The sequence below is a fragment of the Oenanthe melanoleuca genome, chromosome 5, assembly GCF_029582105.1.
Source record: "Oenanthe melanoleuca isolate GR-GAL-2019-014 chromosome 5, OMel1.0, whole genome shotgun sequence".
Lineage (NCBI taxonomy): Eukaryota > Metazoa > Chordata > Aves > Passeriformes > Muscicapidae > Oenanthe > Oenanthe melanoleuca.
Window position 1 is genome coordinate 37,429,557 of NC_079339.1, and position 20,516 is coordinate 37,450,072.

The window sequence follows — 20,516 nt, forward strand, 5'->3', positions numbered from 1 at the left end:
TAAGTGTAGCTCGTGAGGAGGAAATTCCTATGTATGTATACTAGACTTTTAGGTACTTGTTGAGGTTTACTGGATCACCACCATGAAAAGCTACTGAGAATTCCCCAACTATTCATCCCCTGTATTCACAGGGAATATTGAATGCATATTATCTGTCATAATGGACTCTGCATGTCCTTGAAGCATATCTACTTTGGCCTTCCAGCATTTTTCTCCATCTCATTTGGTTCATGAATGGTCTCCCAAGTCACAAAAACACTGTGCATTACAAGCCTTACACTGATCTTGTCCATGGCAGGGGGTTTGGAACAAGATGATTTTTAACATCCTTTTCAATCCAAACCATTCTAAGATTTTATGCTCCTGCTGCCCTTTGCAAAACATTGAACCTTATGAAATGAATGTAGACAAAAGAGCTGGTTTAAATCTACCAAATTCACATCTACCATATTAAAAATCTTTTCATCCAAGGCTAGATTCCCACTGCAATTTTAACTTCCTTTGAAATGCTAAACTTCAATGTCACTGTCCTGCAGTATCCCCAAGGAGCATTCTTCAAAAAAAGTGATGGCTGTCCCTGTCTGTTGTCTTTAACATTATGAAAATCAGCAGCTTGCTGTTCTGCAAAAGTGAGCTGATTAACAGTGTGGCTCCCTTGGTAAATGCTAGTTTTTCACAGCCAAACTCAAACACAAAAGTATGCTTTTACAGCTGTCCTGTTTGCAGTTTTGTATGTTTTTGTCAGATTTGTACAGTACAGACATAAAATGTAAGGCACACTGAGACTCAGGTTCGCTGCAGGCAGTTTATTGAGATGTAAATATCAATAATTATTTATGGTTTTCAAATAATTCACAGATTGCCTTTCAATCATTTTGATAGTCAAAACTGTTCCACAAAGTACCTTGGACAAACACTAAAAATGCATTAAATCAAGTTAGTTGCAATATCAGCCTTTTGTCAGTGGATATATCACTTATCTCTTTGATTTACTTACCAGAGGATTCTCCTTTTCATTAAGCACTATATTCCCAAACAACATCTAAACAAAAAGAATCCTCAAATAAAGCAGCATTCTGTTTACTGGAATATCTTTAATTCTAATAAAGTCTACTTAGGCCCTACTACGATAATTTTCAGTATTTTAATTTTTTGCCTATTAGTAATTTCCTTAATAGAGTTTTCATTCAACATTTAACTAACAAGGACAAGGAGACATCCTCAGATGCAGCTTTTCAACAACCTTCCTCAGAATGCCTCATAAACAATAAATGAAGGGATTATCAGAAAAGATCATGAGAGAATAAAGAATTATTCCTTCTGCTAATGAAATACTATTTTGCCCAAGGTTAGGCAGAATGATTTTGAAAGCATGAGAACCTAAAGACAGACTTCTGTCTTAGGACTTTAACTACAAATCTTCTTGCACAGGTACTGACTGTGAAGTGTCAGCATGACAATAAGCCTCAGTTTAAGCCATCTAAATTTCTTTGTAGAAGGAATTAACTTTTAAAAATATACAAATAATAACAATACATTTAAAAGTAAATAGCACCTACCTACATGAAAAAAAATGCAAATTGGCAATTTTTATAAGAAAGCCTGTTGTAATGGACCATTATAAAAAGGGAAAACTAGATATTCACAGTCCCAGACTCTGACTGAAGGATACAGTAAGCACCACCAGAAACAACTTGATAGCAGCTTTAAAGACTTGATGAATTTCCTGCAGCGTTTGGCAGTAGGGATAGTCTAACCAGAATTTTCATTATGTTGCAAGCTTGATACTTGTGAGAGTGGGAAAAATTAAAACAAGAGAAAGAACATTTTAACTACTTCCACAGAATAAAAATCCAAGAGAAAAAAAATATAAGGACTACTAAACTAATCTTGCTTTCTGTAATGCCAAATTTTCCTTCTGTTAGTATTCAGATATTCTGTTTTCCAAGATTAAAATAAATTAATTTCCTAGCATGCCAATTTTTAAAATGTAAAACACATTGTGATACAAAACATAATGTTACAAGCTGCAATAAATATTATGCATAAATATTGAAAACGCACACACAGAAGTCCAGAAAAAAATCATTGAAATAAAACATTATATCATATCATATCATATCATATCATATCATATCATATCATATCACATTTTTGAAAATAATTCAGAAAAGTGTTAGAATAATTTCTATTCTTATTATTGAGAAGTTATCAAAATAAGTTGCTCTCACAAAACTTTTTTATTGCACCAAAACTGCATTTTTATCTTTTATAAAGAAATCTGCTCCACTAAAATATTTTAACCAGTCTGGAAACAGATGAGTTCATGTAATCTGCTGGAATGTGTTACAGAGCCTACAGAGGGTTTGAACAATTAGTTCCTGTGGCTGGGAAGCCCTGGCTCTTCAATTAGTGACTAAGAGCTGGTTTTTTGTTTTCAATCCTTGAATAACAACAGAATGATCATGATGTTGGTCCATCACACACATCCAAGAACCCAAGAATGACTGAGTTATATACTGAAAGCACACAGGCATAAAACATGGAAAGGAAATGCATGTAAAGGCTGCCCCAAAAAGTCTCCTGCATAGAGATTAGGTAGAACAGGGCCATTTCAAATGCATGGTTGCTTTCTCTAAAGGAGAAATATTAGATTTCTAAATCTAATCAACATGCAGCATGATTAGTGTTAGCAGCCACATATTCCCTCCCCATTCTGGAAATACTGAGGCATAAAAGAGAAGCCACCTTATCTAAATGTTTCCATCAAACACCACTTACATTTACTGCTCCTTCTGCAGCTTATCTGTGGAATAAATTAAGTATCTTTAAGCCTGAAGTTTGTTTGGTCTTTAAACATACTTGCCCAATGATACTGCTAAATACTATCAATGGCTTTGGTCTCGACACCTTTCATCTGTGCAGCAGCCAAAGCTCCTGTGTCAGTCTGATAGAGCTCAGGCATTAATACACTGTTGCCTTTACACTTTAGTGGATTTGGAAGTAGCTTATTCCACCAGAGGTGAATTCCATTAGTGTATGTTGGTCCTAAGACACAGCGAGGATGTGAGGACTGACACCAGCAAAGCAGACCACCTGAGTATTTTTCCTTTGCATGATTATTATTAGTATGCATACATGCTTGGTTTTTCATTTAGCTGTATAGTCTAATGTTTAGCTGACCCTAAAGAACAAGTTACAGAATATTTGCCTATACGTGAACATTTGGCAAGACATATTTTTCTAAATAAGACATTGTTCTATTCTCATGATTCATATAAAAGATCTCATACTATTGTGGACATTTAAGAGTTATCCAGGAAAATACCTAACTACACAAAAATGTCTGCTTTAATTTATTGATTCATTTTGGACCATCATGGGAAACTTAGGGCCTAAAAATATCTTACCCATAGGCTTTATGTTCACATTTCATATGTACTGGGAATGACTGACTGTACTAGAGGCCCTTGGTACCTGTTGCTGAAGTTTCTGTACTCAGTATTTTTCTTGGATTGGACTTGCAGCCAACTGGTTGTAATTGACCCTCTACTGGGACAAGTTAGGATAAGAACATATGCCTTTCCTTAAAAAGAGAGAGAGAGAGAAAAAGAGAAGGAGAAAGGGAGAGAGAAAGAGAAATATCACCAGTATTTATTTTAAGTTGCCTTCATTTCCAGCTTTTCTGGCAGAATGTCAAGCTTCTGTCATAATGCAGAACTCCAGCTAAAGCAGCTCCTGGAAAAAAAGACTACATGAAGAATTCTACCTAACTAAAATATAAATTTTAAGAATGGAGCAGCAGAGTTATTTCTGCCCTGTAGGGTAGACAGTCCAAGTGATATTGCCATAAGATTTCTGCATATGAAAGGCCAGGCTGGCATCTCTCTTTAGGGCAGTCATTAGTCAATTTGTCATACTTCATGCAAACATAAATTACTAAATTATAACTACAAATTTGAAAACCTCCAATAGTCCTTTACCTCAGGCCAACTATTTCTAGGCTAAACAAACTTGACACCAGGCTTCAGCAGCAATTGTAACAATTCCATGAGGAACTCAAGGGAATTACTGGCTGTATTGTATGAAAATATGCAAATTCTATCTAACTTTTAGTCTATGAAAAAGGAACTTTATTTTTACTAAACTTTTGCATGCAGAAAAACACATTAAAAACAAAGCCAGTGTCTTTGCATAAATCTTTCATGCAACACATTAAGCTTTAGTGCATGTAAACGGAAACTGTCACCATCTTATCTTAGTGATCTCACACTCACACTAGCTTCATTCTCATTTTTGGCATATAAAACACCTCTGAAATCAACAGTGCATTCCTAATGGAACTCAGCATCCCTTTGTTCCTGTCCCAGTGCCCAAATACAAGTAAACCTACTGGAAACCATCCTTTTCTTCTTTAGACACAAGCAAAAGTTTTCTGTTTTGAAAACTGCCATGCATAGATCTCTTCCTACTAAAGAAACATCAACACTTCACATTTTCATACCCAAAGTTTAACACTAAGTTGAAAAATATTGACTGATGAATTCTAGTTCATCCTCAGACAGGTGAAATTCCTTAATTAGGCATTGAAATGCACCAACGTTTATCCAAAAATACCACACCCTACACAGCCATAGACTCCTCTGGTATCTTTAATAAATATAAATATTTGGTGGTTCTATTAGGCCTCACTTCCAAAAGACAAGTCAACAGTATCTCAGTATCTGCTAGTGCTATATCAGGTCACTGATGCAACATCTAACAGATAATACCCCAAGTGGTATCCAAAAAACTCCCAAAACAAAGCCACACATTCCTGACTGTCAGTTCAACCACAACAGCAGCTTTGTTTGCAACAGAGATGTGCCCTTCTCCAAGACACTGATCAGAGCATTAAAACTAGTACAGTCCTTTAGCTTAGACAGAATTCATAACAATAAAATACAAACTACTTAAACTATAGTAATGTCATATTGAGACTGAGTGGCTTATAATGGATTTATGAACACAGAGCAGGTATATGTAACCTAATGTTTTCTAGCTGGATGAAAATAGATGTTCCTTCTTAGGTGGTAAATGGCTGTTGAGCAGCTGCACATCCCAAAAGGCAAAACAAGGAAAAGCCTTTTCCGCAAGGAAAAAGCAGGACTTGTGTTCCATGAACATGCTTCTCACCCTCCTGCAAACTGCTCACCTCTCATGTTCCTCAGTCCTCCCACTCCTCTCCAGCCCTAGCTGCATTTCTGGGCCCATAGGAGCTGTAATGGACTTACAAGCTATGTAATTGCTGTGGGGATTTCATCAGCAGAGCCCGCTCAGCCTCGGGCCAGGGGGAGGTAATATTAGACAACAACAGAGCATCTGTGCAGTTTTATTTTTAACATACCAGCCAGTCATGGAGAAAACATTTTCCCTAATTGTTAGTAAGAACGCCAGGATGGCATTAATGTGGGACATGCAGCCCAGGAGCTACACTGCCACACTGACAGCAGGTACAGCTGCAGTCTGTGGAAGCACCCATAACAAAACTGGCCTCAGCTGTCTTGCAGTCCCAGCTCAGGTATTCACCCATCCACCATCAAAAGGAAATTGGCTCCTGACACACAAGTAGCTCTGCAGAGAAATTCTTGAATAACTCATGGGCACTCCTCCTTTACAGAAGGAAAAAATATAGATCTCATGCTACCCTTTACACTGTTGGCAGGTGAAGATAATCTGAGAAAATATTAAATTATGCAGAATGAGAAAAGTTTTCTGTATCTGTCTCTGTTTCTTTTTTTAAACAGAAACATAACCTCTCCTATGGATTTAATGCCATAAATTGTTGCAACCAAGATGTTTATAAAACACTTATCAAAACTGGAATCATCCAGAAATTGTATCAGAAGACACTGTTTATGTACAAGTATAATTATGCCAGTCTTTTCTTTTTCCCTTCCTTTTTCTTTCCCTCTTTTTGTTTCCTTTGCATAGATCCACTTAATTCCACCTCTTCGTGTGGGCAAAAGCTGACAGTTGCATGACAAGGAATGTTTCCCTTTATAAAAGCCTACTTCCTCTCTGTGTAGTTTTAGCCTCATTGAAATGTTTCCTATTAAGCTCAATCAAGGCAGCAATTATCTAATTACTCACTTATGCTTTTCCAGTCAAAAATTGTACAACCAAGCATATTAGAGGGCTGCATACATGTTTATTATTGTTTTTATATGTCCCTGTTTAGGTTTAAGATGCAATCAAATATTTTTACAGTACTTTTGTACTGCCCCTAAGTCTGTTTGCTACAATTTTCTACTACAGCAGGTCACAAAACCACTTCTATGCCTCCTACCAATCCCACAGTAGGTAGACGGTAATTTCAGAATCAAGTTACAAACTCATTTCATACCAATGGGCTTTGCATAAATAAGTTTGTAAAGAAGAAATGATCCAAGGGAACCTTTAGGTCTTCTAAAATGCACCACACTTATGACAAAACTCAAGTGAAAAGGGATTTTACAAGGCCTCCAAAAAACCCACATCTTCTATACCTAAATGTTTTCTTTAGAAGGAACCTTGAAATCAAGAGTATCAATGATTTATATTCTTTAAATGAGACATACAATGAACTTATTGCCATAAAGAACCGTGGCAGCCAACCATCAATGACTAGTTTCTTTTTTTACTGAAGTACAACAGAAATTACACTACATAAATGTACACCATGCCAGTCTTGGTTGGCTAACAAGTTCTTGCTCTATATGTAGACTGGTATAATTTTGTTATTTCTCTGAGAAATACTTCTTATTGATAAATAAATTTTCAAACTATGAAAGGTTTTACTGCATGGTGCTTTGTTTTAGAATGCCTAAAGACTTTAAAGGCATGAACAGAATTGTATTAAAATATCTTCACACAGTCTTTAGACCATGAAATACTTAATGACTTGAATTCATTTTAGTGCTTATCTTTGTGAAACTTATTTGTGACTTTGGACAACACAGTTTCTAGGCTCATAACCTAGCACACCATAGAGTAAATGGTGCTGAGCAACCATCCATTGAAACTTAGACCTTTTTTCCTACCCCACTTTAAGAACTCAAAATCTTTGACCCTTTTTCAGTGTCACTTCAATTGCATACTTTGACTCATGAACAATTAAATCTCCATCTGAAGCCCAGAAAGTTCTTCCCAGGTCCAAAGTAATCTTGTTTTCTAACTGAGCCATCTCAGAGTGGTTCTTCCAACATGGTGTTAGCTGTAAAGCACAGTACTCCTTCAGAATGCTGGTTGGTTTTCACACAGAAACCTCTGTTCTGTGGGACAGATTATAGCAGAAACACAACCACAGAAAACTTCTGACCTGTGTTGCAGAAGTACCACAGCTTTGACTCTCCACACAAGGTTTCATGCAAAGCATGACAAGGATGACTGAAAAATCCCATTTGATTTCATGTGATCCATAAACAAAAGGCTATGCCTTTTTATAACACTTACTAGTGTAAGAATAAAAGGACAGGACATACCTGCTAAACACTTGCTGCTTCTCCCAAACAGCTCCTAGAAGGGCAGAAGACCCACTCATAATCTCCCCTTCACTTCAGGTCAGTACTGGGGAGCCACTGTGTTCATGTGTAGGAGAACAGTGCTCTCTGTGCAGGAAACCTCAGCCTTCCTGCAGGGATTCTGTCTTGGGCTGCAGAACGAGCCAGCTCAAGGCCATTCACTCTTTCCTCCTCCTCAGGCCACAGATAGATTGTACCTATCAAAGACAACTTGTTGCTTCTTCTAAGTTTCAAGTTACTTTATCAATAAAGACTACTTGAAATTCATGGGAGTGTTTAACCATTTTAAATAGGAAGAAGCAAAAGTACCAAACATTAAACATTTCATGAGGACAAAATTACTTATCAGTCAGGGTGTAAGAATTAATGTTGCAGAAAATAATTCTAGAATTACAATTGCATTATCCCCTGAGCATGAGACATGCTACATGCACATGGTTTTAAAGCACACACAGGCAGTGAGTCTGGAAACACTTAGCAGTGACAGCCTGCACTGGTGTGTAGGAAACATCTTTAATTTCTAGACCCAAGACATCTGGACAAAAGTAGAACTAAATTGTGTTCATCACATGGCTGCCCTTTATTAACTTTCAGACTATAATAATTTTTTGTCATCAAGTTTTGAATATATCCTGTTGTCTAGTTTTTAAAGTGAAAATGTTCATTCCTAGGAAAAAGGATAACTTTTCAGAAAAAAAAAAAAAAAAAAAAAAAAAAAAAAGAAGAAGGATTTCCAGGCTTATGTTGTCATGGCTAGAATGTAAATGGATACTTACACAGTATTTAATAAATTCATGAAATGCACTGTTTTTCCCACCACCTGACTATGATGTTGTTTCATATGCACTATCAACAAAAATACAGCTGCCTGGAGTTTCTGGAAGATATATGTACAGAGCACACACTTACACCCCATATACTTGAAGGTAATATCCATGTGAAAAATTGGAGAGGTATGTAATACCCATGACTGCATCACCTGCCCACTAATCCAGCTCCCTGGGAGTTACTCTAACATTCCAAAGTACTAAGCAGCTTCAAACTGCTGCCACTGAAAGGAAAAATAATAAAAAGTAATGAAAAATAAGGAAAACAGCCCTAAACCTTCAAACATGACAGTGAAATCGTTCTCCTTTTCGTTTTCTCATACCCACCTACAAAATATTTTCCTAAAATAACCATGAGCCATGTCCACCTGAACAGTAAGAATAACAAAGCAAATTTTAACTGAATTTTGAATTTCTACCTTTAGAAGTATCCAGCACTTTTCCTGATGGAGTTTAACATTAGGATGGTATTGACTAAAAAGATTTATTCTAATAACTGCAGCTATGATGTACAGTTCCAATTTTAAAAAGCATTGAAAGAGTCAGAATTCCCAACATCCCAATGCAATGATTGTTATATCCTTAAGAGCACAAAGAAATAGTCAAGCTGCACAGAGATTTTAATTTAAAATCCCCCAACCCTACCATGATATTACAACTTTCCAGACAAAAACTGCTGTAATTACAGCAAAAATATGTTCCATGTAGATATTTATATTACAAGAGAAAGATACTCTTAATACCTGTATCTTTATTAGGGCTTTTTAGTGATATAAAATTTATTGCCACCGATAATAATCCAGATGGCACAGAACATGGTAAGATACAGAAAACTTCCTAGAGGATTTTGAATAATGATGCATAAAAGTGTTTTAATCTCATAGAACATTCTATGGCATTACTGTAGTTCCCTGTATAAATAAATAAGTCTGTAGAGCAGGTACACCTTAGCTTTAATAAACCGTGGTCCTTATATTAGATGTTATCCACAGGAAGTTTTTACAGTGGTGCTCACTATCTCATATTACACAGTAATATCAAATCCTCTAAACAGCTCATAGATGGAACACCACGACAAGAAGAGTGGTGCTGAATTCAGTTTTAGCTGTAAAGAAGGTAGATGTTCCAGCAGAGCAGTTATCAGCCAAGAGCTCTGGTAATGGAAGGCTATTTTCTGAATTGTTCATTCTTCTGTCAATAAGCTATTTGGATGATCTGAAACATGTTCTACGTTTTTGAAGCATAAACTAACCTAAATACTCTTGACTCTTGATTTGAGCCCAATACAGCTGCCAGAATGCTAAGAATATTTTTTTCAGTGCTAGGGCTGTCAAACACAGATCAGCTGTGGAATCTTGGACTTCAGAGACATGGCATCTCAACTGGATAAGGCCTGAGCAGTCTTATCTGACTTTGACCTGCTTTAAGCTGGACCAGATCACCTCCTTATTGCTAAAGTAATAGAGTCATGTAAGTGCTAATTGTAATAGCAATAGTATTAACAGCAAAATGAGTCTGCAAGACAAAAAGCTCCATATTATATGTACACTAAATAAAGTAAAATATCTCAAAATCACCTATGAATATGTACACCAAGTAGAATGTTGAATTTTTTGATTACACCACTTTTTAGATTTCCTTGGTCTTATAAACATGCCATGTCTATGTCATGGTCTTGTAAGTCTGCCATGACTATGAGCCAGAGACTATTGAGATGAAAATTAATTCTATCTCATTAAACAGTTTAAATGAGGACAATTTTTTTATTTAAAAAGTTTAATTCAATTGTAGTGATTACTTGGATATGTAGAACAAAACTGACTCCTTTTACAAAGATAAAGCTTTGAAAAATATAGAGGATTTAAAAATTGTGTGGACTAGGTTTTAAAACAAGTTAAGGTGCATGTAAGTAATACAAATACAGAAAGAAAATTCAAATAAAAGGAAACTACAGCTCTTTATTCTGTTAGGATTAAAATTACATAAATGCTAAATAATTAATAAAATAATTGACTAAGATTTCTATTTTTATGACATAAGTTAGTACATAGAGAATTTTGACAGTTAATACCAATAGCAGTAGGAGAACAAAGTACAAACCGTAGTATTTAACCTAAAAAAGTTCTTCATTCTGCTGAGTATAGATGCAATGGAAATAAATGAAAGATTTATTAAAAATAGCTACTACTTATTAATTTTTCCTGAAGCCAATAAAATTGAAATGTAGAAACGTTAAGAGCGGAGAGGGAAAGGACTATGAGAATTAAAATCCTTAAAATCTTTAAATCATTGCAAAGTCAATAAGGCCAATGGGGATTGAGAGCATGACGAAAATCCCAACTGTACACATAAAGTAAAAGAATGGATAAAACATATGTAAAACACGAACATTTTTATATTAAAAAGAGCAGTGTTTCAACTATTACAGCTCTGTCTGACTGGCAAACAGATATAAGAATAGTAAAGGCTGGAAAGCACAATCTGTACCATTTACCTCACTGATTCTCAAGAAAAACATGATGTCAGGGTCCTGATGGTAGGTGGTCTTTGAAGAGAATATGTTGATTTCACATAGCACAGGCTCAAATTAAAGTGTATGTGGAAATAGACAATGTACATCCAGAGCACAAACCACACGATATTACCTTTATACACAGATATGTAACAGTGCAAATTCCTCCAAATTAAAGGTTAAACTGGTCCCTGAGGAAAAGTAGTCTAGCCAGCCCCACAGCACTGTAATCACGTTACAGACCCCAAGGAAGTTAGAAGCCCTTGGGAAAATTGCCTTTGGACTCCATTGTAGAGCAAGACTCTGCTGCCAGTAGCTGATTTTCCACAAGTGAGAATCTGTGTTTAAAAACAGTTCTAATCCATTTTGCAGCAAGCACCACAGCCTAACTAAGATGAAGCTGGAAATGGTCAGTCTAGCTGCCTTATTCACATGCAACTGTTTCCCATGTTCTCACTAATAAAAATTCAGCCACTGTAGTTCTCCTTTTGTCATTTCACAGAGGATATACTGTGTTGTACCTGCTATTGTATTACTTTTGAGACTGTAGCATCTGGAAATTTATGTTTTTGATTGTTTTTTTTTGTTGTTTTGTGGTTTTGTTGTGTTTGGTTTTTTATTCTATTTTTTTTACTTTATCTCCCTTTGGAATTTTCCATTAAATGATCATTAAATAGAGAAATTACTTGGCTGCCCCTCTTCTATTAGTTTCACAACTCCAGCTTGCTCATGTTTGTTTAGCTTCTTGAATTCCTGGCAACAACACATCCCACTCCAAGCAGCACAGGTGAAGGATGAACTTCTATTGGTACAATTCTCTGGGACACAACTGCAGGGGACTCATCTAGTATCGTGGAAGGCAGAGGATTAATCTCTTCAAACCACATCTACTTTTTGTGCTTGTCAATAGCAATCGCACAACAAAGAGGACTGCTGTATCCCACTCTCAGAAGATGCATTCTCAATTTGGATCCCACATGGATGAAGCACTCACTCTGTAACTTTAAAACATTCACCTCATCTGAGACGTGGATCAACATTCCCCCCATTGTCGCAACGTACTGACTCACCCTTCAGACACATTTAATTTTTTCCATTGGCTTAACTCCCAACTCTGTGTTCTTGTTGTACAACTAAGTTTTAGCTACTGTCATCCTTAAACTGAGGGCAGCAGGCAGGTGTCCTGGACATCCTCCTGTTAGGCTCTTTTTTTGTCACCCCCTAATTTGATGCTGCAGACGCCTAGAGCTGCCAATCCCTGGTCCCAGGCACAGTGTGTGAGAACACTGCGAACCTCATGGCACGATTTGCTAGCAGCTGTGCCTCGAAATCAGCAGGAGAGAAACAGTATTTTGTGGTAACAGTGCCATACAAAACAACCCTAACCAGCACATGGCTACTTTATTCTGTCTATTCCTGAATCTCACTCTGTTCCTGATGTAAGTGTATGTTGTAGTTCAATTTCTGGCAGTCAAATAATTACAGAGGGCTTCCAGTCTAGCCCTGGCAAGCTCCTTCCAAAGATCTAGAGACTCACTTCAAAAGAAACTGCCACACAGCATTTTCTCTAGTGGCTTTTCATTCAGTTTGGCATAGCAGTCATCTTTTCTGTCCAATTGTTTCTCAGCTAAAAGCACATCCTTTTCTCAACTGCCAGCTAATTCATTTAGTTGAGAAATGCAGCCAATGTCACACTTTCCAACTTGCTTAAAACTCAGTCTTATAACACCTTCTCTCACATGAGGAATCATTACTGGGGTTAAGTATAAAGTCATACTTCCTTTAGATTTAGTCTCAGCAGAAATATTTGTCTGCTAAAGCAATAATTACCAAAGCATATTAAAAAGGGATGTGAGAAAGTAAACATACATATCAAGTAACTAATGATGTGAAGAAGCCTAATAATTAATTCCTTTTTCAGTCACTAAATACAGCATATCCTCAATATTTGACACTTCTATATAACTTTATCTAAATCTACTAAAAAGCTTTTGTTATAATGGCCTCTCACAAAGGTGCTAAGGATGGACCCAGTAATGCCAGATGTTGAGAACTCTCAATTCCAGTTAATTCTAATGAGAGCTGAAAGTATCCTGAATCTCCATCCCAGTTGCTAGTTAAAATCTCGCAGTCACACTGGAATGTCTGAATCCTAGTAAAATTATACAAAAAGACATACAGAGCACCAAATTAAATCAGATAGGTTCACCCTGTTTTCAATTCACTGTTAAAAATGTCGACATTCCCTCTCTCTCCATGAGTCTGAACCTCTCCTACCTGTTTTCTCTCTCTGTTTTATTCCACTGCAGTGACCAAGGAAAAAAACAGATTCACAAACTCATGCTAAAAAACTGAAATATCTTCCCATGCCATTCAAGCTTCACATTATTTCAGATGCCTGGCTCTCCCTGCACAATACTGTGGACTAAGTTTTGAGAATATGCTGGTACTACACAGTTACAGCTTTTAGAGGATAAGGAAGCAATGTTTCTTACTGATCCAATTTATCTGAAACATAATAATTTTCTCACCCTCACAGCAGGATTACAGAGACAGGCAGATTTGAATTCATACCAATATGAATTAGAAATCTAATATTAAAAGTAAAATAACAGAATGTATAGTTACAAGCTGCAGTTAATACATGGCAAATACAGCTAAATACACTGTTTCCCAGAGATAAGTGAGGTTTTCACCTACATTTCTATGAAAATGGGGAATACTGAAGCTTTCAGACTTCTTGCCTCTCCTACAGCTGGAAATAGTGATAGGAACTGTAAACTCAGTTTGGAGAAGGACAGACTGAGGGCATCTGCCTCAAATTATGTTGGGAGCAACTGTGACATAGTATGCTTGTGCTTAAATAGATGAATTTCAGTGCACTGCCAAGATTATGATTTCTAGTCTGTCTCAGTCTCTACCTCTATTTCTTTTGGCTCTAAGCAAGGCAGAACCAGAGACGCTATATGACTTTCCTAGAGAAATAAAAAGGGCACAGCCACAGAATCCAGTTATCTCAGTTCAACTGTTCACATGCATCAGCTGAACCATGGTAACTGCCTTTGTATCCATGCCTAGCCCTAGAAAGACATGCTTGTTTGATTTGCAGGCCAAACTATTGACAGAAGGCTAAACTGTAAAGCAGTAATAATAAGTTGTTAACACTGAGCTTTTGGAATCTGAGCTAGAATTAAAATTGAGGATCACTAAGCTCCTCACTCTGTACACTGGTTTCAAGAAACCCATGGAGCAGTACCAAGGAATACACCACACTTACACTTGCTTCTCCCAAGAGTCTGATATGATATATCGAGAACTGAATGTGTACACAGTAAAGCGCTCCAAAATTACTCTGTAGCAACAGAAGTCAACTTACTGAGTGGTTTGGGTCCATCCAGCATGGATTTATTCCTGTGTTTATCTTTAAAAGAATGAGAAGCTTAACAGGGCTAATGGAGCTACTTAAGTGTGTAAGACACTCCAAAATCACTACCCTAGTGCCCTTGCACTGAGGAAGCCTCAAAACTACGTTATTTATCATGTGGGGTGGCATTCATCTCATCTACCACCTTAGGCAAAAAGTCAGGCAACTAGTCTAAGGAAACAATTTCCCACTAAACCAGGACAGATAAAAGTTTCATGGGAGAACATAATCCCTCACTTTAGATACCAATCTTAGGACAGTTTTGCACAAGATGCCTCTCACTGTGCAGTTTAATACAGGAAGCTTAGATAACCAGCTTAGACTAGACACTGAATTTATGCATGGATAAAATTAAGGAAACCTCTAGAAACTCAAACCATGTGTGAAAACTTCAAAATGTAGAATTGGCCACTGAATGTAAAATTATATTAACCTCATCAAGACAGCCAGATAAAGAGCAATAGAACTAAAGCAAACAGAACCACCAAAACCATTCATTGTTGATGTTTTGGTTCTATTTTCTATTTGAAATCAATACTTCATTAGCAAGAATCATACATACATGTATACAAATCTACCACATGTATATTCTTTTTTTAATATATACTTTAAATTCTTGTGATAACTACAAATGAATACAGTTCTGCTTCTGTAGGAACATTCATTCCCAAAAAAAGTATGACTAAAGTGAAATAATTTTACATACAAAATTTCTCAAGACTCTGCTCTCCCAGTGAGAAATTTGGAAGGTAAGGAGAAACAATGGTTGTTTTTCCACCTTTTTATTCTCATTCAATAAAACTGAACTGTTCCTTCTTTAGTAACAATTAATTTCCTGTGGATTAACTACAAATATGACCTCCAAAACAAAAATCTAGAAAAGAGGAAAACTCTATTTTAATCTGATGTTTTTGAAGAAAACATTTATTCAAGAAACTTCTTAGGAATTAAAGAATTTGAAGAACCAATGTAGAACTGCAAGAAAACTGACTCTCATGCAGAACATTTCTAAATCAGAATATTTTCTTTTATATTTGGAAGAAAAATTTTGAGAGTAATGAGTTTTTAATTTTTCTCCTTACCTTTTCTCGATGTCCATTTTTTGTTTTACAGGTCTGAAGGAAAGAAGCAAGAGAGAAACACAAGGTATCCCCACATAAATTATTATACTGAAACCAAGAAGATGCTGGTGAGGACCTATTTCAAAAGGTCTATATTAACTAACTTTTCAAGTCAAGATTGAAATATATTTTTAAAAAAGTATTGCTGAAAACTAAGAGAAACAATTCCATTAACTTATACTGATAAAGACACTACTACTCAAGCTGCCAGCCTTTCACTGTTTTCCAGTATGAAGAATATCCAAAAAAACAAGAATTGCAGGATCTCATTGTCTTCTTGCTTATACTCACACCCAAGGGACCTCAGCAGCAAAGAAAAAAAATCATCTGCCTTTTCTCAAAAATTTGCATAATTCTGCTGTATTTGCAGTTGAGTATTTACTACAAATGAAGAATCTTTCTTCTTGCTAGCGAGCAGGTGGATATAGATCCTCACATTGCTGCCAACATTGTAGGTCAGAATTTGTGCTATCACTGTTTTATACTGTAGCCTTATTCCATTCCTTTATTTATTTATTCCTATACCCTGATACTACAGTATTATTATTTGAAATTAACATGAGAACAACACCATAAGCATTTTATGTCATTATGTGTAAGTAGAGGTGAAGTACTGATGCACAGCAAAAATTAAAACCATACTGGGCATGTGAACCTTGACAGTAGACTTGAGCCTGCTGTGATGTGATAAATGAATGAGCTGTAAATCCCTGCCTGTCTTTGGTTGGCATCCAACTGGAAATTGATCTCCCATCATTCTTCTTTAAAGCTTGGGTGTAACTCCAGAATCCTGGCCAACATTTCCTTTCTCAATAGGACAGGATCAACGCACCTAATGTGTTGATGTAAGAGTGCTACAACTGAACTTATGGCAGATGCCACATTTGCCTACTCACAGCACCACCAAAAATGATGAATGCTACTCTGTAAAAGACTCCTGAGTATTGAAAAATAGTATATAAAACCATTTTTAATATGCATGCATATATAAAATGGATTTTGAACCTAGGCAGTTTTGTTTTGGTGGGTCCCTTAACATATAAGCAGTAAAAATTACTGGGATGTTTTATATTCCCAGTTCCTCATAGAAATGGATTGGGAAAGCTGTTTCCAATACTTTGCCAGTCTACATTTTAATAGGGAAAAATAACTGCTGATTATTATGAAACAATGAGCCACATTTCAAGTAATCCAGCCAATCAGTAGAAAGGATTTGAGGCCTTCTGGTTTATATTTGTGTGCAAACAGCTGTATTTAATTTTTTAGCCTCTTTGTTTTCCAAAGCTTTTTAACTTTTTGTCAGATAAAATCCCTGTTGTCATGGTGGCCAAGACACCAGCAAAATTAGGGTGGAGGAAGGGTGAGAGTTATAGTGGAATGGAAAGGTCCCTGAGTTGAAGTCTATTAAAAAATTATTTCCTAAAAATAAAATGAATGTGTAGAATAAAAATAGTTCATCTATAGGTAAAATACTAACTCCAGAATACATTACTTGGAATTGTAAATACTGCTTATTGTTGTGATCTCAAATCACATTGATAGCTGCTTGCTAAAAAGCAGTATAAAAAATACTCTATCACACCAACTCGACATCATAAAATTCCTAACTTCCTTATTCTGCTAACAACTTATAACTTCCTTGGGAAAGTGTTTGGATTTATTTTAATAAAGCAGTTGGGGAAGAATGAACACTGGAAGAATTCCAGCTGCAGTACGTGCAGTTCTTAAAAATTAAAAATAATAAAATAATTTCATGACTTTGTAGCAGTTTATTGCCTCTTTTGAGATTTACTTTAAAATTTAATAAGTTTTTGCACTATAAAAACCTGAGTAGGGTTTCAGTAGGGTCAAAAAGTCTAAATCTAGCTGGCACTGCAAATTAAAATGAGCTTGGTATTCCCAGTTCAGACAGAAGTTAATGTCACAGAACTACTGAATACTGAGTATAAATCTCTGCTCCATATTCCAAGTACTCCATGCACTGGCCTTTCATGATGCCTTGATCAAGACTATATTTTAGTGTTATGGGAAGCTTTGATTAGGAAAGTCCCAAAAATAATCAAAAGACAGCAGCAGCTTAAAAAAAAGAATACATTAGGTTAGGCAATGGCCAGAAGTCTGAGCAGAGAGGGGCAGAAGTCAGAGGACAGTGCATGAATTCATGTGTGCTTTCAATGTCTTCAAAAAGCAGCCACTTCAGAGACCATGGAGAACACCCAAAAGAAAATGCTGGAATAGAAACTGGGTAGGCCGAATTCAAAGACTTGCTCAGAAGTCTCTGACCTCCAGATACAGCCTTCTCATGGCAAACACAGAAAACAGTTAAATTAACCTTTTAAATATTTTTTCCCTGATATGGCCCAAGCTGACCCTCAAATTCCATGGGATGCTTTGCTAGAAACTAATCAGAAATGCAAAACATACTTCTTAAAAATTGTTTATGTTCTATGTAAAATTGAATTTTTTTTTCCTTTTAATACTCAAATTTGGTCCATCTGTTGAGAAAACAAAATATTCTAAATATATACAGAGAGTAGAACTGCTTCATTCCACTAGCTATATCCTGTGGTAGATGCATTTTCATCAGTATGTTTGTCTTGCAGACGAAATGAATGTCAGATGGTGGTTCTGAAAAAGGGCAGACCTAACATGAGGTGATTAGTTTCAAAAACAGATTTTTATTCTTGATAAATTATTACCAAATACAATCATCTGTTGATTGAGGATATAAAACAGATTGGTCATACTATAACCCACAGGTTAAATGAAAAACGGAAATAATAAGTTTATTTAACACAGTCTTGCATTAAGTTCCTGAGCAGTGCAAATCTAAGGCAAATAATTAGATTTCCAATTTAAAGATATACATTTGTTAAATCAGACATTTCTTGAGGTCATCCATATCCTTATTCACTATCCACATTGTGTGCTATATATGCACACAGGCTTTTACAAATGTGTATAAATAAATAATTTTAAATTGTAGCCAATGATTCATATACTTTATACAAGACTTATCAAATGGAAATGCCATTGATCTTTTATTCAATAAAGCTGATAATCTATTACATTTGTTGATTATTTGTGAAGAAAATATAAGAAAACTGCTCATCTACAAAAATAAATTCTAGTTGAGTACTACAGAGAAAATTAAAGTGTTTCTTACACTAGGAGCAGTCCTAGAAGAAAAGAATTTTGACTTTCTAAAAGCAACTCATAACAATAGCAGATATTATAATTAAATATGGGCATTTAAGGAAGAAAATATGCTCCTCCAAAAACATCTTCTTTTCTCTTAAATCAATTATAGCTGCACTGTGTTTAATATGAAGATGAAAAAAAAGTAACCCTAAGTTTTCCCAACATACACTTACACCTAAGTAAAACTTCTGGCATTCTATAACAGGTAGTTATCTAGGAAATATTCCCTACCTAAAAGTTTCATGACAATGATAAAGTTACAGCCTTATGAATATAAGCCTTCCATATTTGGTTGTACAAACTTACAAAATGAATTCACAGAAATTTCCCATTCTTAGAGAGAGTTCTGTGACAAGATTTTAAAAGCAAAGCTACCTACTGACTAGAAGTGTTTGCCTTCTTTATGTTCCATTACCTGGAATTCTCCCACTAACCATAAAACTTACTTTGTTCTTCTGTTAAAACTCCTAAAATATAAATAAAAAGCTATATTTTGCTTCTATTTTAGTTATTATTCAAAATTTTCACATATTTTAGAAAAGCTTCACTCCATTTATGCTCCAGATCTCAGTAGCAGGTTTATTCTTAAAACATCCAACATTCATGTACATTTTTATCATACTGTAGCAAAAAGTAGAGAATTTTGCATTCTCGAGTAGATAGAACTATTTAAAGTGAAGAAAAATCAACATCATTAATTTTATTTTAAAATAATTCTGAGATTTTTAAAGCTTTCATAAACAGGTAATGGGTTTTGGATATTGCTTCTGAATAGGGTCAATTGAATTTTACACTTCCTGTAAAACACTTGAAAGTACCCAAGCACATAAAGTTCCACTGATGTGTAAATTACAATTTTAGGTTTGTTTGAGTCTTTTTTTTTTCCCTCCAATGGCATGTAATTCTGCAGTAGGTGTCAGAATTTTCCAAAATATGGCTGCATATTTTAATTAGCTGTATATTTTATTAGTTGCATTTAATTATATATTTAATTATTGTATTTCAATTAGTTAAGGAAACTGTTACTGTTTAGAGAAGAATTTTGTTGCCTTCTGTTTTTTTAAAAAAATTTGTGCTATTCAAATTACGATAACGGTAACTTATTTATTTTATTCAATGGTTTTCCATCTTCTTGCAGACGTTTTCCAGATGGGAATTAATGGGGATCCCTAAGAAGTTTATCGTGGTTTCTAGCCAGTGGAATCTAAATATTTCTTGTACTGCCTTTTGAGTATCTTTTGTTCATTCCAAGTGCTATTACTCTGGATTTGATATAATTGACTCTTAAGCCTGAGTCTCCTCTGAATACCATCATTTAGTTCATAAGGCATGAGGCACACTGAAGTAAAGGGATCAGCAATCATCATTAGAACATCATTCATGTGAAGTTTAATTCTTCCCTCCTTATCAGACATCTGTATTTATTCTCCTGCTGTAGCCTTCTCCACACCCCACTCCTGATTTTTCGCATGGAAGAGGCTCCAAGGTTCCTGTCAAATGCACAGGGGATTGACTGGTTCACAGTCTCTTTGATGAAGAGTACTTTTGTGTATTCTGCTGCAAGTAACATGCAGGAGAGCACATACCTCTGACTATTATGGCATTTGCCATCTTTGTATTATGAAACAAATACAAAGTATTAGTAAAATTCGTATTTGTAAAATTATACAAATAAATTTATATCAGACAGGAAAACTGGAATAAACAACTTGAATGGGAAAATTAAAAAATCATCCAAAGTCTTTATTTCTTTCTCTCCCTATATTCATAACAGCCAACAAAACAAATCTCTACAATATCAATGACTGACAATATCAGTCAAGTAGAAGCTCAGGGAGTATTTCTCAGCATTTACTGCTCAGAAGAACAGACTTCCTTCTCTGAAATGGA

The 20,516-nt window shown here is 35.6% G+C and overlaps 1 protein-coding gene across 3 annotated transcripts in view; it reads right to left on the reverse strand.

Moving 5' to 3' along the window:
• The window catches only part of SLC25A21 (solute carrier family 25 member 21), a 227,266-nt gene that overhangs the window by 151,625 nt on the left and 55,125 nt on the right, over window positions 1-20,516 (reverse strand). Inside the window, exon 1 of one of the 3 annotated variants that reach the window (XM_056492659.1) lies at window positions 10,863-10,945. The exons of the other annotated variants lie outside the window; for them this stretch is intronic. The gene's annotated coding sequence lies outside the window, so the exon portion shown is untranslated. Of the gene's footprint in view, window positions 1-10,862; window positions 10,946-20,516 lie in introns of those variants that run through there. 3 annotated transcript variants of the gene reach the window in all.